The following is a 23,204-nucleotide window of genomic DNA, read 5'->3' on the forward strand; positions in this document are numbered from 1 at the left end:
TGAGTTGGCTGGCTTTACAGATGCTCTTGAGGCATAATCACAGGTAGCCTGAAATGCAGGGGAGGGAGGCTGCTCCTGGCCCACCTAAATTGCACCCCTGCTCAGCTAGGTCAAAGACAGGGTTTGGAGGTGAAAAAATGCCACCCCCTCCTATCAGCTTGAATCCGTTTAAAACAAATCCTGCAAATAAAAAAAAAAAAAGGTAAAAGTCATTCTGGAAAGCAGTTCTATAATTTTCATTCCTATTTTTTAACCACCGGTGTTTTCCCCTTGCAGAAGGAAACTTTACAAATAAATTGGCTACAGAAGCAACCCTCTGTGCAAATTACAAGGGATAAAGGAAAGAGGAAGGCAAGAGCTGCAGCAGGACTGTACAAAGAAAGGCAGAAAGGAGCACGGGAGATTGTTCATTGTGCAGGTATGCAGGAAAACAGGGTCCTTGTCTGCTTTGGGCTATAATAATCTTCCATTTTAAATACTGCACACAGAGGAGCTGTTTCCACAGTTCTCACTGAGCTTAATTTGGAAACCTTCCTTGCCTTAAAACACTCCACTGCTGCCCCTATGGTCTTATCTAGAGGACCAGGCCATGCCTCAACTGCATTTTAGCCTTCACAGGATGCTCTTCCAAGTTGTTATCCAGTCCAGATGATACATTGGATGGAGAATGTAGTCTGCTGAATGATGTGCATTCTGGCCTATGAGAGAGGAGGAGCATCCAACCTGGAAAAAGACGTTAATTTTAATTTATGCAGGGCAACAATGTTCAACACAGTACATTCAGCTCTTTGTTTCAAGGAAATAATTTGGCCATATTTTACGTGGCTGAAGAGGGTCTCCGAGTGTCAAACTCGGGCAGCACCTCCTGTTGCAGCCCATTTGGAAAAGATGAAAAGACGACAGATGTCAAACTGTCTCAGCTAGGGAGGTCAACTGATGATATTTTCTTAAAGAAATGTGCTAACAAAAATGACAAACTATTAATTGTGCCCTTCCTTTTCCTTTCTTGCTTTGCAGAAAGGGGGCGGGGGGAGTTAGGACAGCTGGCATTGCAGCTCTATCTACCACAAAACAAGGAAGCTCGAAAGGCTGTCAGTCACAGATGGCTTAATTAGTCCTCAGAGGTAGTGCAATTAGACCCTTCCTTCAGATTCAAGTTTTCTTCAGTAAAGATCATTCCAAAGCTAATAATACATAAAAGAGGAAGATGAAAAGGAAACTAAGAAGAAGAAGGAGAAGGGGGAGGAGGAGAGAAAGTGGAGAGGGGGCAGTGAAAAAAGTAGAAAGCACTTGGGCAAGGAGTTCTTAGCATATAATTATTTCTTGAGCATTTCCTTTTCTCCACGGCTCTAAAGCAATTCAGAAGAACTGGTGGATGTTGCATGGAGAATGAAAGCAAATTGGCTTGCTTGAAATCACAGCTTGTGGAACCTCTCAGGCAAAAATCTGCTTTAGGAGAGGAGTTTTTGAGGGCCTGTGCTGTCATCCAGGAGACAGCACCCCCTTTTGGGGTGTTTCCTGGGTGGCAGGAGATGGTACTATTGGTTGCACATGGAATGTGGCACCCCAGGCCACACTGGTTGCATATTTGGAATAATGCTTGGCCCAGCATGGGCATACTCAAGGGTGGATGCAGCCAGAGGAAGCTTGAGCAGACAGCAGAAGGGACTGGAGCCCATTTTGCACACAGTGCAGAAGCAGAGCCAGGTTTGTACCTGTGTGAGATGCATATTTGCAAGTGTATTTGTATTGTTTCTTTCAAAATGTTAGGTATACACTTGAAACATCTGAGTACACATAAGTAAGAGAAAGCTCTTGTCTTGGGTAGAACTCAGGTGAAGTTTGTCACAAAGGGATGAGAAAAACTGAACCAGCCCTTTTCTTCAAAACAAAGATATGGTTGAAATGAGCCTTCTCTTTACTTGCATCTAGTCGCCACTATAAAGCGGAAGCTGCTTGCCCCATTCCATAATTATGACAGTGACTGCATCCCTTACCCTCTGCTCTGCCTGTAGGATGACATATCCATTTAAAATTATGGAGGAAGTAAAGAGGTAGAGTAGTATTCCTTTAGGACATAACTTATTTTTATGTGGTGGTTTATTTAAGGCACTTCCAGGCAGCATAGGTACCAATGTCAGGATACAATGCCTTGAATATGAGGACTGATCTTTTGAAACTTTAATTCGATTACTCAAGCTTAAACAAGTGTTCAGTGATATAACACAGAGCACTACATACCAGTTTAGATATCTTCCAAATATTACTAATCCCAGTATAGCTGCCTTTGAAAGAGTGGTGTTAAGAGACATACAGAAAATAGAACAAAAGTATTCCAAAAGATGGCATATTTATGTTGGCATTAAAAGGCTGTTTTGGATTCCTTGGCCAACAACTCATAGTTATTAAACCAGCAATAAGGATTCAGCAGCGGTGATTCTGGGGGAAAAAAGGATTATTGCCTGGACATACACCACCAACGTATTACGCATTAGAGCCAGTAATTCATTGGTGTGGAGGAGCCACATGTTAGAATCACAGCTGTTTCAACTTTGTTCCTATGTAAGACCTCAGTCAAACTTTACTCAATATAGTCATCCTTCTTCTATGAATGGAAAGCTCCTTATTCCTGTACCACAGGTTTGGATTTGAATTCAGAAGATTTTTAAAAATAAGATACTATGTCCTCTTAGAAAACTAAAATTTTCATATTGATAATTTTGTATAGCCCAGTGCTTGAAGTTCCATCCTTCTTGGCTGTGCTTAGATGCAGGAATATGTAAGAGAATTCCAAGAGGTTATTTTAATCCTATTATTGACTGTGGCCTCATATTGTGCAGTCCAATATTGTTCAATAGGTGATTTTCAATAATATCATTTTAGGATTTATAGCAATGATACTTCTGTCCAAGGAAGAAAAATCTACATAGAAACATTGAGACAATAAAGATTTAATAGCTGCCTTCCATGCATATTCTCAAGTTGGTGTCTGAAGAAGTACAAAGAGAGGCTCAGTCTTGGAGATCTTGTTCTATATTGTTTGGAGAATTGTTTTATTGTCTGCATGTGCTGTATTGTTTGGGGAATTGGATTGTTGAATACACAGTGGCTGCAGCTTGTATCTTTGGAATATGTTTATATCAATATGAGTTTTAATTGGGTTCCTGTGACTTGGTATCTTTGTTACCTTATACTGAGTCAGACCATACAAGCCCAGTATTGTCTACTGGCAGCAGCACTTTCCCAGCCCCTGGAAATGTTGGTGGTTCAACCTGGGGTCCTCCTCAAGCAAGGCAGATGCTATAATTCTGAGTAGCGGTTCATTGTGGACTTGATGCTGCACATTATGCAAGTTCTTCTCTGAACATGCGTGGATTAAGTTACTGCCTATCATATAATCTATTTACTTATTTAGTTTACATTTACATCCCACCTTTCTCTGGCCCAAGAGCTAGCTTAGGCATTAAAAAACCTGTGGGAAACTGCAGTCAAACATGTTGTTGTTATTTAGTCGTTTAGTCGTGTCCAACTCTTCGTGACCCCATGGACCAGAGCACGCCAGGCACTCCTGTCTTCCACTGCCTCCCACAGTTTGGTCAGACTCATGTTTGTAGCTTCAATAACACCGTCCAACCATCTCGTCCTCTGTCGTCCCCTTCTCCTTGTGCCCTCAATCTTTCCCAACATCCGGGTCTTTTCCAGGGAGTCTTCTCTTCTCATGAGGTGGCCAAAGTATTGGAGCCTCAGCTTCACAATCAGTCAAACATAACTATGCATAAGTGTTAGTTAGTGCATGAAGGGGTTAAGACCATAGAACTCTGTTCCTAGACTCAGCTAGGTCACATCCTCTCTTCTTTGTGAGGGAGGAAATGAATCTTCTTCTCTTCCTGTTCCTCACACTCTCTCTCTTCTTGCCATGTAATCCACTAGGCCGGTTGTGTCTGAACAGGATCCAAGTTCAGACTGCATGTTTGAAACTATGTGCTGCATTTTGCACCCTGTGATCTCCTTGCTGCTGTGTGGATTAGCGCATTAACCAGACATTTGGATTTAGTAAGTAAATATTTTAAACTTACTTAAAAGTGTGTGGTCTGTTCATTGCCAGAGGAGTAGAGAGAAAGGGGCAAGAGCTGTAAGGAGACCAGATGTGCAGAAGGGTTTGTTTTATTACATGCTATGCTGCCAGTTAACTCTGAGAGTGTTTTTAACTCTCTCCCACTGGAGGCCCCGTGTTTTGAATCTAGGCGCCCAGCCAATACTTCTGTTAATTAAGTTGTGAAGGTGGGGGGATGATTAACAAAATCAATCCTCCTGGCAAACTGGGAATATCCCCTCACTCACCTAAGTTTAGAATATTCCACCATTCTTCAGCAGAGTTTCTTTTTCTTTGAGAAAAATAAGTGACTCACAGAAATGTAAACAAGCTTTAATAATAAACTGAGAGAAAACTGTAAAAAATAACATAATGAGAGAAACTAAATACAAAAACATGAGGCAAGTCTGAGGCAAGAGGCAAGAAGAGGCAGTTGGTCCCTCTTAACTGACATTCTTAACTGAACACACACTGAAGGGAGGGGCTGATTCCAGAGCATAACCCACAAGCCCCGCCCACCAGATATCAAGCATTCTACTATTCATATTAGGCCTCAGTATTAATTGCTCATGTGTAGGTACGACAGTGCTAGTTCAAGCACTCGGAGCAGAGTCTACCATGACCTTGTGGGGCCACTGTAGAGGTGGCACCTGCTGTCCTCTGAATCAGACTCAACCTTGATTCTGCCTATCAGCCTAAACTCCTCTTGCCATGCCCTGGAACTTCTACATTTCTTCACTTTCTTCTTCTGCTGCTTTATTTTATTGGTGGTCCTCCAAAATTGGGTTTTTTTCTGTTGCTGTTTTTTGCTATGAAGCAAAGTTCAAAGCTGGGTAATCCTTCAACCAAACTATCTGGCAGTTTTCTTAACACTGAGAACAAAATTAAAGTCAACTGTACTTAAATGTGGACTTGGGGACTACTTCATTTCCGTGAAGACAGCTGAAATGTAAAGGTCCAAAACAGACTCCATAAAGAGGAGTCGGCACGTCCTACAGCCAAGATGACATGGCACAGGCTTTGAGTTTAGCCATTTTCTGATTCTTCTTTTAAGGCAACGTGTGAGTCATAGAAAGCCAAACCAAATTATGCTTGAATAGCTGAATCAAGAGGTAAAATAACAATATTCAATTAACTTGGATTTACCCCAAGTTGGCTTGGTATGATGCCTTACAGAGAACTTGTGAATCATTAACATTTGAGTGGTGGTGGTTTATGGTGCCTGGAACATTGCTGGAACTGTATAAATGTTAAATAATAGGAACAGCACTGCTTGCAGCAGAGGCTGTACTATTGGCTGACCAAAACAACCTGTACGCATAAAAATATGTGAAGGGGTGTGTGTGTGTAGATATGTGCATGTGCATATCTGGGTGAATTAATAGGGAGTGTGCCTCATAGTCTGGATCAGCTGGGACCAAATCTCTATTCTCCAAGTATACTGTTATAAGATTTATCTGTGTTTCCATCACCAAAACACTCATTACAATAAGCCCCACTCACTTCAGTGGGTCCTACAGTGGGAGACAACAATGAGGTGGCAGAAAGAATTTACAATGCTGTCCCAGGCATGTCTACTCAGAAGTAAGTTCCACTATGTTCAGTGGAAACTTACTCTTAGGGGATAGGATTGTAGACTAAAGCCAATTAAGGAGTTCACTTGAGGGATGGTTCTCTTAAGAAAAGGCTGCCAGGCCACTGAAATTATATCTCATTACAGGATAAAAAGTATTCTAGCGCAAATTACAGTGAAGCCTGCAAAATAAATATTAAAACGCACTTTTATTGCTCTGTGAAAATGGGTTGTTTGCAGTACCATTTTCTATACTCTACCTTTACTTAGCAGCAATTTGGATATGGTGAAGGAAGTATGTATCAGACTGCAAATATATAATAACTGGGAGCTATTAAATTGCCTTTTTGTTCTGAGGTAGGTGACCAGAGTTTGGCCTCTTTGGGGCATCAGTTGCAATCTTTTCTCTGCATCATCACAAAAGCTGAACAAAATAATTTCCAAACCATTTTCAATTGCATTTTATGTTTCTTCCCATTGCCATGACATTTATTTTTTCATACATGAGATTGTTTGGCTTGTACAAAGGAAATGAATGCTTTTATTCGTGGTTCTGTAGTTGAGACCTATGAGACATAGCTCTGCCAAACAAGTTGATATGCATGGTATTGGTGCGACATCACACTTTGTACCGTTGTGCTGGTGTTGCAGCACACTGGCTGGGATGCTCTGCTCCTGCATTATCAGCAGCCATAGTTGCTGGATGTTACCTGGGACTAAAGAGCCGAAGGAAGGCACATGGTACTTTCTGTCACCAGCCAGGTGTGCTAGGGTCATCAGGAGGCTGCACAAACATAACAGCAAGGGTGAGGCTAACCTGGCATCGTTCAGCCAGAGAATAATAATAATAATAATAATAATAATAATAATTTTTATTTATATCCCGCCCTCCCCAGCCGAAGCCGGGCTCAGGGCGGCTAACAACAATAAAACAGCACAAAGGAGCTGGAGGGTCTTTGCTTTGCCCCTCTGTGCAAGAAAGAACATTCTGCCCAAACTTCCTGATGCCCAGGGACCGTGTTGCACCACTTCTCCTCAGCTATGCGGTTCTTTGGCCCAAGCATTTGACCTACTTCAATTTCTCTGCACCACCTCCTGTCTCTCACTAAGCCCTGAGCTGGGTTTCTGCTAGGTATTCTCAACTCTCTTTATTTTCGCTGCCATCACATATACCAAGTATCTGAATGACCCCACCTCTAGGGTAGCCAGTCAAGAGGCCTGTGCATATGCTGCAACAGTTTAAATGATAACAGAAGTAATAAAAGCTTTGATGGTAATTCAGCGCACAGAAGTGTAAGGTTTCAGTGGTACACTTTCTTGGATTTTACCTTGGTTCATATAAAGACTCCTATCTAGTCTACCCTTCCAAATATACCTAAGTTAAATCCTCCCTCACCATTTATGCCCAAACCATGACTAGCAACAATGCTGACCCCACTCTATCTCACTAACCCTGCCATAACCAACCAAACACCCTCTCCCACATCCAATCACCGTTCACTTCCAACTTTCCAAGTACTGTTTCTCCTCTTTCCAAAGGAACGCTTACCCTACTTCACCTAATATACTTACCTACACATCTAGCAGATACATACCGTATTGGCCCAAATATAAGCCACACCAGAAGGGGGGGGGGAGACAAAAAGACAATACCCAAATATAAGCTGCTCCCTTAAAATTTCACAGGCACTCACACCCATTTTACTGTATATCTGTTTCAGCAGTGATATTGTAAAAGCCAATTTTTGTAAGGTTGCAAATTTAAGCCGCACTTTAACTTTTCATGGTCGGAATTTGGAAAAAAGTGAGGCTTATATTCAGGCCAATAAAGTACTATCCCATATCTGTGTACCTTGATTACTCTAATATTTACACAATATCGTTTACACATACCTTAGAACATTGCAGACTGCAAAATTAAAAGGATGCATGCTCCAGGCCCTGTCACTAACCAAGACACCCAGGGCCACTGGAACGCTCACCTCCATGCCTCCCGGAAAGATAATATAGTAGGGAGACCAGTTGGGCCCCATTCATCACCCACCTTATGGGAAAAGGGGATACAAACAAAAGGAAATAATGAACCCCCTCCTGCACTAAAATCATATGTAACATAAGATCCAGCAAGAAATGACAATTGCAACGCTTTCCGTGCAAGTAGGCACTTCCTTACGGCTGCAATACGTCCAGAATTTCCTAGAGATAGCTGGGATTTGGTCGTCAGAAGCAGTGTCTGGTCAAAAAATGCTGGAGTGTCCTGGAAGTATAAATTTTGGCAATTTCCCCCCTAAAAAAATTGCTCAAAAACTTCTTTTTGTGATTTTGCAAGAAAAGAAAAAAAAAGAAAAAAAGTTCAACAACTGTTGTGCTTGGACTTTGACTTTTTGAAATATGGTAACCCTACTTAAACTAAGAAATTCACATATGGACATGCCAAATGAAAAACTAAAGGAATGAAGAGTTGACACCATTGTTTCCCTTCCCCTTTCCTTTCCCCCTTTGCTTTGTGTCTATTAGATTGTGAATTTGTAGGCAGGGACTAACTTATCTTTAAATATATGCAGAGCACTTAGAAAATGTTAGGTGCCTTGTATTTTGAGGGATGGTGGTGATGACAATGAAGCAGTGTAGTGATGGCATGTGTTGCTATCATGTTGCAGAGAAGGGTGTGAAGACATTTGGCCAGGATTGGGACAAGGGAAGGATTGGAGAGGACTTGTTTACATATCCCTGTGGAGGCAGCCTTGTCAGTGTAACCGCATGTATCTACAGTAGCCTAGCAGGTTGTACAGCCTTTGCAGCATAAAAACTCCTGTACCTTTCAGATGTCAGGTGGAGAGAATCGTAGCAGGTGTACCTTTTCAGACTTCTGTTGTGCTGTGAAATGACAAAGCTGCACCTGCTGAGATTCTCTCTCCTACACAAGGGTGAAGGTACAGTACAGAGGCTCCTGTCTTGAAAGGCTGGCCATCCCTGTAGTATAATAAGTTGTTATAATGGGAGTGTAACTACTGCAGCTTGATGGATTTGTCCCATTTGCCTTGTACAGGATGCTACACTAGCTATGTCAGCATGTGCCACTGTCTCTGCAATCGCAGCTCTGTGTATCAGTTGGGCTGGAGTACCAAAGTAGATGGCTGAGAGCACAGCTCCTTAGCCAAGTCAGGTCTGATACCTGCATTACTGGAACAGGGTAGTTCCTGTTTTACTGTGGTTCCATTTAATAAACCATAGCTTGGTGTTACTTGCAAACAAAACCTAAGTTGCTTCTGCTGATTTCTACATCCCGTTTTGGTGGATACCAGCTTATTTTGCTTTTAATTGTGACTAGTGGATAGATATCCGACACATGAATAGGCCAAATCTCGAGCACACATGCCGGGCTCTTGGGAACCTTTCTTTTCATACTGCAGACTGACCCTTGGGCACATTAATAATAATAATAATAATAATAATAATAATAATAATAATAATGGTGCAGGTGTGGAGAACCTTTGCCCCTCCAGATTTTGCTGAACTATAACTGCCATCATCCTTGGCTGTTGGCCATGCTTGCAGGAGCTGATGGGACTTGTAGTTCAGAAACATCTGGCACACCAAAGGTTTTCTATATCTGAATTGACAACAACAACCACCTGGCCTTCACCCTAAGGCACTAGAGTGGCTTACAACAATTAAAACACAACCCACTCACAGAAGACACACATCCACATAAACTTTTTGTCATAATGAAAGGCTCTACAATAAATCAAGGGCCACACACAATTAACAAGATATCTGAAAGACAGAATGTAAACAGGTGAAGCTTTCCCCATACCCGTAATAGCATTTCCATATACAGTACTAGAAGAGGCTTAGCCTGTTGATTTTCTGCCTGTCACGCAGCTGTTAAAAACATGAAAGCCTTGCTCTCCCTTAATGCCAACTCTAAAACATGCTGTGAAGTCCTGGACCTCAATCCTAGCCCTAGCTGCATCACTGAAAACACATACATACATACATACATACATACATACATACTGTACATACATACACAAATGTGAAAGGCCATTTTAAGGAATAAATCTGATCTGTAATCACAATGAATCACACACAGAAGTCCACACACAGAAGTCCCTGCTGAATTTGATTTGGTTGCATCATGGTGCATCCATGATAATCTTGAGAGAAATTAGGTTGAGAAGTCATGATGCCCTAGGCTACCTAGCAAGCTGGCATTGCTGATTTCAAGTTTTTTATTTTAATTTATTTTAAAATGAGCTGAAATTTGATCCATGATTCTTCAAACCCAACAGTTTTTTTTTAAAAAACCAAATAACCTTTGAAACATGATTCTAACGAATATGCATCCATATGTGGATTTTTAAAGAGGCATATATTTTCATTTATTTGAAAGGCCTTGAGAGAATTAAACCAAGAGTACATTTTATATGAGTTTTCATTTATATTAGGCTTCACAAGGGACACAAAGTATATTTGGATAGCTCGAGCTTTTAAATAACTGTGGTTTGGGGAAATGTTTCTACCAAATTCTATATACCATGACTGAGGGGGATCGTTTACGCCATCTGTGCTATCTGATTATGTGTTTGAATACTGTGTGTGCTGTTTGTCTTACTGTGCTGCCAATAGGTGCGAAGGAAGTATTAGCTACACCACTGATATGACATGAGAGGAATTAGCTCTGTGTTGATAGTGTAACTACTGCTCCTAAGCATGGCGATATTTTTCTTCCACAGAAGGATACAGCTTGGCTTACTTATTTAAATCACTTGAAGCCATCTGCCCTGTAGATTCCACGTTCATTCTTCTTTGCCTGTGGCGCAGTGATCTGGATTTACTGCTAGCAAAATGTCTGTCATGATAGCTGTGAGTGGGTGGGTGTTCATGGAGGGCCGGTATATTTCAGGAACCCAAAGGTGCAATGAGTCAATGTTCAACAATGTGTATATTGTACCTCAACACCTATGAAATCCCTATCACTGAAGTCTGCACCATGTGACAATGGTGACGGGATAATTTTGCTTCCAATGCAGATGTTTCCAATCTGTTCCCATAGGAAAGTATAGCAGCCTCAAAGGAACCTTTATTATGTGGAGGGAAACAGCCTGTGGTGATCCCCAAATCTGGTGGTGGTGGGAAAGGTTGGGGCTAGAAAGCAGATTTCATCCCTCTTTGCTGTACTTGTCTCCTGGAGCTCAGTGGGAACCTTTGAAGACCAAGTCAGCACCTATACACAAATAATCATAGAGTTGGAAGGGACCTTGAAGGATATGTTGTCCAGCCACCTGCTCAGTGCAGGATCTTCAATGCAAAATGCAACTACAACACTCCTGACACATGGCAACTGAGCCTCTGCTTGAAGTACCTCAAGCCAAGGAAAACCCATCATCTCCTGGGGCAGCCTGCTCCTCCACCCAATAGCTCTTACCATTAGAAAGTTTCTCCTAATGCTTAGATGAAATCTGCTTTCCTACCACTCTCCATTGGGACTCATCCTGCTCTATGGCGCAACTGAGAGCAAGCCTGATGCTTCATCTTCGGCATGAGAGCAATTCAGATATTTGAAGATGGCTATTGTGTCTTCTCTAAATTTTACCTTCTTCAGGCTAAACATAGGCAGGTCTTTCACTATTTCCACATAGGCCTTGTTTTCAGCCCCTTCGCTACCCTGATGCCCACCTATCTCTTGATCTTCATAACTTTGCCTCAGTTCTATTTCTTGGTCATGCAGTCATGGGGTGCAACCCAGGAATTGGCTTTATGCAAAAGATTATTTCTGTATCTCTTTCTGCTTCTTAGCTCGGGTCAGGCATCCAGTGGGCATCATGCCTTCCCATAAATTTGAACCTAGGCTTCCCTCATCTAAATTTAACACCCCAGCACTGCACCAACATTATTGAGTAGGTTAATCTGTGGAGAGAGCTGCCTTGAATCAGGAGTGTGTACTCAAGAACAATTTGCCCATTTCTAGTCCTTTGATTAAATGGGCTGAGGGCTTCCTGCTTTCATAGATGCTTTCACTGATGCAAGGGATGAAGCTCTTTGAATTAACCTTTGCAGAGATTTGAACCCACAAGATACCCTCTCTGGCACAGAGACATTTGTTTCCTAAATGAACAAGTAGAGGAATAGAGCAACAGCGTACAAATAATTTAAAAGGGAAATGAACAATCATTTATAGAAGCAAAACGGCGAAAGTAGCTTTGGGAAGCCAATTCTGCCCGGGTGAATGGGGCTGTGTAATAACCATGTCTAAGTATGAATTGAGTTATTTGCATTAAAGAATGACTGAAGAAAATTGCATAGATGGTTCTTCTCCCCCTCCCCTTTCCCTCTGTTAGAAAGGAAGGAGGTGAAATGTGTGAAAAAAAGTAAGAGCTGCCAAACATAAAGCTCTTTGGGGAGGAAAAAATATTAGACACAAAATGTCTCCAGAATGCATGAATCAACCTTGGTAATGAACTGACTGTCCCCATGCTTGAACTCTATTAATGCCACAGATCAGAAGCACAAAGACTCTGGGGAGAGAAGGGGGGCATTTTGATTCTCCTTACTGGGAGACAAAGGGTGTGCTTTTTGAGAGTGAAATAAACGTTAACTTTGATTGTCCTGCATTCCTAATCATTCCCAGCCTGCAACCCTGGCCCTATTCACATGCTGCTTGGGTCTCCATTTCCCTGGTGCACTTCCTAATGGATTCCAGAGCTCAGGAATGAGTGATGGACCCTGGCTTGGCATTTCCATCACTGCTTGTTTTTGCATTCATTATCCTTGAGAAACCAGCCCGCCTCATTACGATGTAACTGTCTTGCAGAGGGAGACTGGGAGCTAGCTGGCTCCTTAAGAGCAAAGGAAGAGGCAGGAGGGAGTCTGTTTCCCATGAGATAACATTATCTTTTTATTAAAAGAGTGAATTTAGTGCTGGTGAAAGGCTGGCAGACCCTAGAGGATGAAGTCCTTTATTTAGTCCCGTAACAGATTCAGCCCAGGCAATAGCCACGCTGCTCCTGTCTTTATACTTTAGCCAGGGGGCTCTGATGATTTGCTTCATGCTAGCTTTTCCATCACAGAGATTAATCCATGTAAGAAAAAAGTGTTTACTTTGTAATGTATAAGCTGGAGTGTGAACTGGCTTTCTTTTGTTCTTTGCTGTGTTTTATGTTCAGAAAAGTCACATAGGCAGCTTCCCTGACCAAAAGGACACTGACACTTTGTTATGTACTAAGCTTGGATCCTAGAACAATAGGCAGGTAGGATCCTAGAATGCAACAACTGATTGGCCTGCAGGAAAAGACCAGTCAGGCTCCAGGAGGGAAGCAGAATCAGCCAATCAGATGGGACTCATTGTGTAAATAATGTATATAAAAGCCTGAGGTTTGGGGGGCAATTCAATCACTGTTTTACAAGCCACTTGTTCTCCTGTTCACACATAACGTGGTGCATATCCCCCCTCCATCTAGGGCATGGGCAGAAACAAGCATGTGATGTGTCCATGTGGAAGACTGTCTTGAGTGAAGATGCAGAGAAATCAGATCCATGTCCCTTCAACGATACTAACTGAGGGGAGGAAAGGCAAATAGAAGGTCTGTGCCATGGAAAGTATGTATATCAAGACTGATTTTGGACATGTAAAAAAAGTTGGAACTTCAGGAATACAAACTGACTAAACTCTTGAATGCTCCCTTCTAATGCAGGACCTGAAGCAGGAACACTCAAGTACTGTACTCAGACAAAATGGCAGTGTTCACACAACCCTATTCTTCCATTCTGTCTCCATGTAAACTTACACCAGATGTTAATTAGGAATAGATCTGTATGACACATTTTTCATCCCCAACCCAGACTTGTTTCCTACTTAATATTGTTAAAGTTTTTTTTAAAAAAAACCCAACAAGAAATAAATGAGAAACTAGTTGTGAAATTCTTTCACCATTTCTAAAACAAGATTTCCCTCTGCTCAATTAAGTCTCTTAATTTTATTGTGGGGGGAGTTAGGAGGCTGGATATGTGCATGAGCTTTATATTGCTTTTTAAATGTCAAGAGAGAGGTATATTGCTGTTCCCATAGCTCTGGGATACCATTTAAAATGTCTTTCTGGATCTTGGGTTGGGTAGGATTCTGGCACTTTCATTTCCAGTGCAGAACAAGTATTTCCCAACCTTAGAGATCAGGTTTTCTAGCAAAATGACTCCGGTAAAACTAAATAGAAACAAACCACTTCCCATCCATCTAGATTTTAGCTGGCAGAAATCAAAGTGAAACTCATTTCTTATTTTCTAAATTAGACAATTGCCAGTTTAATAACTGGCTGTGATGTTTAGAGCCACATTTTGTTTCAACAGTCCTTATGTGATTTGGCCTGTTCTGGTTTTTATCATAGCTCCACTTGGAGAACCACCCCAGGCAGCAACTTTTGGGGTACTATTTAAGGACAACAAATTGTCAATTAGTTTATTGTTTTACTACCATTACCACCATGGGGGTGGGGAATTTAGTTTTTCCGCCTCAGGCACTCAAATGTCTTGAGCCATCTCTGATATCACCCACATTTTAATGTGAAATTTCCATTACTTGCAGACAAACAACTGATTGGGAATCAGGTTGCCTGAAGAAAAATCCTCACTCTTATGTTTTCCAGGTTCACAAAATAGCCTTTTGAAAATAATTGCCCCCCATAGCCTTTTGCAAGATTCTTAGTATTGAAGAAAAATGAGAACTGCTGAATGCCAAGTACCTTTGAATAATTTTGTTCTATATAAACTGTTTAAGAAATGCCACTTTAGTTAAACTGTGGGTGGAAGCAGGTATAATTATCCATGCTATCTAGAGAAGAAATGGTTCTTGGAGCAAAGAGAATGCAACATCCCTCCAGCCAGATGAAAGCAACAAATATATTTAATGTTTCATTGGAGCTGGAACTGTCCAACATAGAATATCCCACTGAACAGCTTTCTGTAAGCTGCTGCCTTCCATATATATTCCACAACAACTCCTACCAGCTTAAGTCAGCACTGGAAGGTTGCCATAGGGAGAAGGGCTGCAGGAATTGGTTATGGTTTTAGTTAATTACTTAGAAGAAGGATCTTATTTACAGAAGATGATCCCCGCTTTATCTGAAAACTCATATTTATCAGAAGTCAATGTGCAGCCACATAGAATTCTGTGATGCTATAATTACGGGCCTCTTCAGATTGTGTTTCTGCTACACATTTATTGTGTAACAGTTATTAATTTGTCAAGGATAATCCAGACAAGTATCACTCCTTTGTTAGTATATCACATTTTCCCAGTACTCAATGTGGAATAATTTGCTACTGGAAAAATATTATTTTCTCTTGTTGCCAGCATGTCAAGTATAATAGGAAATGCAAAATGGAAGTTAGTTTCATGGGTATCTGTTGAATAGTGACAGTGGCATTGCCAGTGACTGAACACTAGACTTTGTGTCTGTACAGCTATGTGAATGCAAAAAAGAAGAAAACAGAATATTTAAATTTCAGTCTGTGAAGAGAAAGCTGGATGAGTCAGGTAAGCAAAATTTGGAGATTGCATCTTTTTGAGTGGGTGGCTGGGAGTTCACTTAAAAAACAACACACACACTTTTTTTCCCCTTAAAAACAAGCTTTCATTATTTAAATTGAAGCTATCAGATTATATATTAAAAGCCCAGGGGTGGGGGTGGTGTGGGGAACATCACTGGCTAGGGTGTAGTAGTGCCTCATTTGTATCCATTCACTGGCTACAGCCTTGCAAATAACCATCGTGAGTTCAGCTCAGTAAATGAATTAAAAATATTTTACCAACTCCTGTAAAGAGATAACATAAGTGTTCATGCTGTTTTCTTGAAATACCTGTTGCTGCCTCATTGTCAGTTCACTGAAGAGGGCAAGTGCTTTTTCCAATGTATGGTGCCAGATAAATGACATGGCATTGTGCTTGTCACTGGGGCTCTTGGTTCCTAGAGCAAACAAGGCCTCTGGCTCTTGATGGGATTCTGTCCTATCCTTGGGAAACATTCTGCAGTGAACCTAGGATGGCCAAGTGAGGGCATGCTAGCTGTATGCAACATCTCTGTGTTATACTCAAAGGTTTAATTCTCAAGTTTTGTAAACCCACCCCCAAAACAGGACCTGCTATTCACAATTTAACTATGTCCATTTTCTCCTTGGCTTCTTCATACTGTAAAGAAGGATGAATGTGGAAGTAAATGGCTACTGTTTTGAAAATTTAGGTGTAAACGCATCCTCAGGGCCAATGAATATTGTCTTCATGAAGCTGTTCTTAGCACCCCCTCACCACAAGAAGTCAGTGTCAGATCCCTTCCACAGCTACTTTAAACTATATAACTCTCCGTTTCATTAGGCCAAGATGTTTGTTCTTTTATATAAAAAAGGTAATGGCTTTTGAGCTACCAGCAGCCATGTAATCTCAACACAGCCGGAGAACTGAATATAAAAGCTGGGGACGATTTAGCAGCTGAGAGTTGAACTACCTAACTATATGATCTTATCTGAGTCAGCCATTGGAGGTGCTGTTGTATAAATAAGTCCCCCAGCCTCCCCAATGCTTCTTCAGCTGCCAGCCTCACAGCCTGAGGGATGCCACTTCTCAGAGTTCTGAGGAGCAAAGGTATTTCTTTGATTTAGTTAACCAAATTCACCCTTAAGATTTAAAATTCTACTACTAGCCAGGTCTGTGCTGTGGGAGTTGCCAGGGGCAACCAAAGAATTCACTTTGAGTAGGAAGCACCGGAGGGCAGTTGAGGGTGTCAGTTGGAGCTGAAGAAATAAATACACCACATAGGATGGTACAAGAGGAATCATTGTTACTCCTGTTTGGCTCCTGAGAAAATAAAAAAAGACTCAAATTTACACCTGCTTCTGGGGAATGTCTGTCGAAATCTCTGAATTGGCTTATAGAAGAGAAGAAAGAAGCAAATTAGGTGCTGAGCTACTTGAAGAGGGCATGGCCACTGAGAAGTGTAAATATAAATGTGCCTTTGACACCCGTGGGTCCCCTCAGTTGGACTCTCTTGAGCAGAGCCTCATGTCCCCTTGTTTTCAGGTTCTTCCTTAGTAGCTTTTGTTAATGTAAAAGGGCCTTGAACCAGCTGAAGAAGAAAAAGCCAAAGAAATTTAAAACCTCAGATGTTTTAAATAATTAGATGAAAAAGAGACATTTTAGAGGTTTCAGAAGAATGGGGGACAATATGAAAATTGGAAGCATCTTGGGAAAGCAGAGACATATGGTAACCTTAAAAATATACCTCAGAAATTCTGATTTCACTGTCAAAACAGGAGTTGTGAGCCTTCTGCAGTGATTAGCTCTTGGCTTTCTGAATAAATTGATCTTGCATCATTCAAAAGCAAAACTTTAATATGAAATTACTGTATCAGATAAGTTTGCCTACTTCCATAGCAACCCAATCATTTTGATAAAGTGTTTTTGGTATATAATCTCAGCAGCAGTCAGCATCATAGTCACAGAGATTCCCCTTTCCTTGCACTGGTGGCATATAGCCAGGAAACTGAAGTGTTTAGAATAATGGTAAGTAATATTTTGTTCCTTTATACAAGCCTGGTTAGGTAAGGGCCTTTGTGTCAGATCCCTCTGGGTGCAGGCAGCAGCCCTCAGTAGCATGAGCAGCAAACTAGATAATTGCTTTGTTGGTTCCCATCCAATAATAATTTGTTTCTTGGGAACAACTTCAAAGCTTAAGCCTAAACTTAAATCCTTCCTTCCTTGCTGGAATTTTGATTTAGTTTTCAATGCTCTGATGAAGCCTTCATTGTAGAACTCAAGGCATTTTTTAAATGCAACATAGAAATAATAAATTCTTCTTATTCCTGGTGGCCCTGTGGTATGAAATACAACAGTTGGAATCTGATCTGTATTACAGAATTTAAATATTATTTACAATTCTAGTTTCAGAAAGGCATTCTAGGCAAACTTCTTTCCTTAAGGCTGTACTTCTAACTCTAACTAAAGTATTCCTGACAAAATAGAGGGAATTTGAACCTGTGAACTTCATAATCTCCTTTAAAATTTGCATATCATGGCTATAGAGTGCTGGACATGGAAGATGTGGTTTCAGATCCCCATTCAGGCATGAATCTCACTTTCACTCCATCTAACCTCCTGTTAAATCTTTTTGGATTTGTAACTGGAGCCTCCTGGTTTGTGTACTGGTGTTGCTTGTGATGAGTCACTTAAAGCTATATAGTGGAAAAGAAGGGCCACTATTGTCCTCTCAGGTTCCAGGAGTGATTCACCATCTCTTAACAACATGTTAGTTCCTCCTTGACCAAGCCTACAAGTCAGACCTCAGGTTCAGCTCCTTGGCAGCTTTGTTTTCAACTTCTCAGCTTCATTGTCCATTTACCTACTTGGTCCTCCTCTATATACCTGTCCCAGCCAACATTTTTGATGGACTACTTGGCTCTGGCTATGAGATCAACTCTGCTCCTAGAATGACTCTCCTGCATTGCTTTAGGCCGGTTTCCTACATTATGCCATAACTCAGGTGCTCCATCCAATTCTGATTCCAGTTGGTGCCAGGATCTTATACTTGCAGCCCTCTTCATTTATAAAATGTGTATACCACTTAGTACAAAAATAAATCTCTAGTTTACATAAGATATAAAAATGAAAAAAGAAGTCACATAAAATACATCAACAGTCAAATAAGGGCTAACCCCCCAAAAAAACATACAGTAAACTCTATGACCCATCCCTGATATGTACCTCATGCAGCTAAAGTGAGGATAAAATGTAAATCCTTGAACTCTTTGTATGAAGTGTGAGACACAAATGTGAGGAATAGTCTAAATTCCTCTCCAAATGCAGAACTATGAAACTATGAATTTAGCTCCTACCCTCAAAGACATTGAATAGCTGGGCTCCTCATATCCCCTTGCTCATAGCAAATGTTTTCAAACAAAAAGCTGCATATGCCACACCAACTTCTTATTTGGAATGAGTTTCATTCACAGACTGAGAACCTTTACATTGAGATTCACTGAATTGAATTAACTCTTGCAGCCTTTCCTAGATCAGCAAAGCTAAACCTCCTGTGGCTTTGCCAAACACCTCCAAGCAAAAATCATTATGTGTTTATTGGAAATGAACATATGAATGAAACAAGTATTCAGTGTAGTGAATCATGACGGAGAGAGAAAAACCACCTGAACTGTCAGATTAAATATGACAGAAAACTTGGTGGTGGCGGCGGCATATGTAACAGACGACTTCAAAACTATTAAAGCATAACCTCCAACCTGAGATAGTTTCACAGGAAGTTGTTGAGTACAATTGGCCACGTCTGACCTAAGCCCATAACATAAAAAGGAAAACAAAAATGCTTTCTGCATGTTTCCCTATTCCTTTTTTTAAAAAAAGCAAGAAATCTGTGAAAATGTCCCTGTTTCAATATGAGCTTCAGGATTCCTCAGTGTTCATAATCTATATAGTGCACTGACCATAAGATTCAGTTGAGACTCTGATCCAGTGCTTGGTAAACAGCCCACCTTGATCCAAGGTGCTTTGTAGGCTGCTTGTTTAGGCTGGAGTCTGTCCAAGTCTGCTTCATTTTCTCCCATTCATTATGGTGATGATGGTGAACAGCTGTGTAACTCCCCCCCCCTTTTGACTGAAGTGGATGAAATTTGCAGGCATACTAGCCCTTCAGTTTAAAGTTTGATTTTTTTAAAAAAGGAATTGTCTATAACTTAAAATTGTGTGTGGCATTAGATGAAATTTGCAGGCAAAATCATTTATTCTGAGGGCATGAATCCTGCCAGATTTAAGAAGGATAATTGCTGTGCGTTTTTACTCAGTAGTAGCTCTTACAGTTTTGGTGGGCTGCAAAAGGAATCATTTACTCTTCCCAATATTTTGTGGGCAATTGGTCTAAAAATTATAGACATGAGAAAAGCGCCCATAGGAAAGAAACCTGTCAAATTGTTATAAATTGGTCCAGGGGCTTCATATTCCAGGCACTCTAGGTTTTTGCAGGGGTAGAAGTAAAAAAAAGCCTTGCTTTCTGCTGGGTAAAACCATTTGGTGACTTCAAACTAGACCTTTTGGTCACAAATGGAGTTCTCCCTCTGCCATTTCCTCACCAAGACAGCCTCCCCCAATTTGTGGCCTTCATATATTTTGGACCACAACTCCCATCAGCTCCAGCCAGCAGTTATCATAGATGATGGGAGTTGTATTATAAAATATTTTGGTCACCACTGGACTGGAGAACCCTTTCCTGTGGTCTAGGTGGGAAAAAAAATAACCCTGGCTAAGTAGATTGGATTTTAATTTACTTAATTAAATTATTATTATGATGGTAGGGTTTGCATCATCATCACCATCATCATCAAAATAATGTATTTATATACCACCTTTCTTCTAAGTTGGGATTGAAGGTTGCTTGCAGTTAAAAAAACTTTATAAAATACAAAGTTATAAAAACAAACCAGTTAAAAACAACAATTAAAATATATCAGAACACATTTATAACCAGCAATTAAAATACAGTTTGCCCTGACAGCAGCCCAGTGATCAGCACCATACCTTAGTTTTCAAAGGCCTCTCTGAATAGGAAGGTCTTAGCCTGTCAGTGGATAAGAGGGAGCTGATCTGACCTCTCTTAGGAGGGTATTCCACCAAATACTATTACCAGCTACAGAATATTATTATCATAAGCTCTGTGGGGCAGTTGGTGTGTGGCCAGAGGTTGGTCTCATGCCCCTTTTAACATCATAATTGTATAGCTTATTCAGATCACACACACACACACACAAAAACACAGAATGCTACCTAGTGCTGAATTTTTTTAAACAAAGCAGAAATTCATATGGGCAGGGATTAAGCCAATTCTTAATATTATAGCTTGGAATGAGATCTAGCACTCTAGAAAGATTATCTGTATCAACCTGCTCAAGAGTTTTCATTCATTTTTTAAAATGAAAAATGAATGCCTCTTGTTAGCCAGGACATTTCTTAAGATGGATCACAAGTCTGATTCACTATGGCAACTCTTACATTGCTATGTTTAACTTGCTGCAATTCATTCACTCTAGGTAGTTAAATGACAGCCTTTGTTCCCTATTTACTAACACCGTGCCATTATTTTTCGGTTGTCATAGAAAACATGTTATAGGAAGTAGACTCTATTGAACTAACCCTATCAACTGCTCTGTCAGCAGTTCAAGATTTAGGGTGTAGGCCAGCAATTGCTGCGCCTATGTACTGCCTATGGAACAGCTACCTTTTCTAAATGCAGCATAGAAGTGCCGCATGAAGCTGTTGCATAGCTTTTAAGTGAAGGGAGAGGGGCAGGGTGGGTGTGGGATGCAATGTATTGTTAGAAACTAGTTTAATAAGCTTAGCTAAAACCTGGAATTTCCATGTTTGGCACAGTTCAGGGGAACTGCTGCAGCCTGTCTTTTCCCCTGTAATATCCTAAATGTTATGTAAATACTACCATTTATTGAAGGGATGTGGGTGGCACTGTGGTCTTAACTACAGAGCCTACGGCTTCCTGATCAGAAGGTCAGAGATTCGAATCCCCGTGACGGGGTGAGCTCCCGTTGTTCGGACCCTGCTCCTTCCAACCTAGCAATTCGAAAGCACATCAAAGTGCAAGTAGATAAATAGGTACCACTCTGGCGGGAAGGTAAACGGTGTTTCTGTGCACTGCTCTGGTTTGCCAGAAGCGGCTTAGTCATGCTGGCCACATGACCTGGAAGCTGTCTATGGACAAATGCTGGCTCCCTCAGCCAGTAAAGCGAGATGAGCACTGCAACCCCAGAGTTGTTCGTGACTGAACTTAACGGTCAGGGGTCTCCTTTACCTTTACCTACCATTTATTACTTAATATTCATTAAGAGACTCTGGGACCCTGGCTATAACTGTATTAAAGAGGAAAGAGAGTGAAGGGTGCCTAGCTAGGCAACAGAAGATCCAACTGCTGACACTCAGCAGTTCCTAGGAGGACCAAGTCTTCCTCCTCCTGCCCTGCCCTTGGACCGTAAAAAGTCCTGCAGTCTTGGGGAAAAGGTGGGCACTGCTATCACTGAATCAAGGGCTTAGGTCCCTGGACTTTTGCAGCAGGCCCCTTCCCACTTTATTACTTTGCCTACAGGGTTCTGGGTACATTGCAAAGCACAGTGCTGATGAGACCTGGCCATTTATTTTTCCTTGAGGTATGTATCCCTCAAAATCAGGATGTGCAAATGTGCATCATAGCCCTTGTGTCCTGAGTCCTTTAAGTACCTAGAAAAACACTCCTGCATCGATTGGCATATGTGCTAGAGGCAGTAGAAGCTGTTACAGTGTTCTTGTAGTGCATTTTTTCTTTAATCTATACAAGCTGCTGTGGGGATCCTGCTGGACCTAAAGCTGGGATAGAAAACAAAATACTAAAGACATTCCAGTTTTCATAGGTCATACTGGTGCAACTGGCACACCTAACATTTAGTAGTAGCTTAATAGGACTGCAGCTGCCTGTGTAACATGATGGATGAACTACACTTGCCATGCTTAGGATGCCGCTTTCACTGCATGACAATGAGATCTTCTGCGTTTTGTTTTGCTTGGTGAGTCTTTGTGGGATTATATAGGATGCACTAGATCCCATTCAACAGCAAAAAAGAAAGAAAGAAAGAAAGAAAGAAAGAAAGAAAGAAAGAAAGAAAGATGGGAATTTAATGATTTTCACAACAATGTTGGGTCATTTGTTTTTAGATGTTCTTGTTAATGCCCATTCTTTACACTACAATCCAGCACTCCTGTACACTGGGGTGGCGGGGCAAATAGGTCATTTGGGTGGACCTAGGTGTTGTTCCACCCAGCACTGCAGGTCTCTGCTGACCTCTGCCTGTGGAGTGACACCAGCATCACTCTACCAGTATGGAGCTCCCTGCTCTACCCACAAAAGTGCCACCAGTGGAATCCCCGATGGCAGCAGCCCATGAATACCCCTAGTTGTTGTGCCAATTTCCCTGCTCCCTCACTTTCCACCACAGACATGAATGTGGTGACGGCGGCCCCACTGCCCCATCAAACCCCAGAGTTCACCAGCTGAAGTTTGGATTGCAAGCTTAACTATTAGGAAGCACTGAAAGTGCTCTGTCCTCTGAAACCCCATATGCATATAGGCCTCCTGGAATTCCTTTAGCAGTCTTGATCTCTCTGTTTCTCTGACTGTGGAATACTCATATGTTTCAGATTTACAAGAATTGTGTCATTGTCATACTTTGTTGGATAGGTAGATAACAGAGTGGGACTCGGTGATCTGATATACAGGGTACAAGATGGTGTTCCTTTATGACAATGGAATTCATTGCCTCTATGACGTCTAAATTAGAGAGGAATACTTCACGGTGAGCAAAAAGGTTGTATTATTTATTGGGATAATTTGGAACCTATCATTTTCTTATACCGAGCAAATTAAATTCTGGCCTTTACTTACATCATCCTGTCTATAATGGCACCAATGCATAAGTTTAACGTTTTAGAAAGATGGCATACTGGACTGT

At 41.2% G+C, this 23,204-nt stretch overlaps 1 protein-coding gene and 1 long non-coding RNA gene across 13 annotated transcripts in view; one reads left to right on the forward strand and one right to left on the reverse strand.

The window, feature by feature from the left end:
• Positions 1–212: 212 nt before the first annotated feature.
• LOC308457456 lies at positions 213–4,540 on the reverse strand. Its single transcript, XR_013976915.1, has 2 exons — positions 4,342–4,540; positions 213–723 (listed from the first exon to the last, which is right to left on the reverse strand). It is a non-coding gene; the product is annotated as an uncharacterized lncRNA (long non-coding RNA).
• GRIN2B (glutamate ionotropic receptor NMDA type subunit 2B) overlaps positions 3,786–23,204 on the forward strand; it is a 292,093-nt gene continuing 272,674 nt past the window's right edge. For 3 of the 12 annotated variants that reach the window (XM_080971212.1, XM_080971213.1, XM_080971226.1), the window contains exons 1-5: positions 3,786–4,053; positions 13,130–13,268; positions 15,126–15,198; positions 17,133–17,217; positions 22,934–23,048. The gene's annotated coding sequence lies outside the window, so the exon portion shown is untranslated. Of the gene's footprint in view, positions 4,054–5,158; positions 5,206–13,129; positions 13,269–15,125; positions 15,199–17,132; positions 17,218–22,933; positions 23,061–23,204 lie in introns of those variants that run through there. The other 9 variants (XM_080971223.1, XM_080971219.1, XM_080971220.1 and 6 more) reach the window with 9 other exon arrangements.

Source organism: Podarcis pityusensis (assembly GCF_964106645.2).
Source record: "Podarcis pityusensis genome assembly, chromosome: 10".
Taxonomy (NCBI): domain Eukaryota; kingdom Metazoa; phylum Chordata; class Lepidosauria; order Squamata; family Lacertidae; genus Podarcis; species Podarcis pityusensis.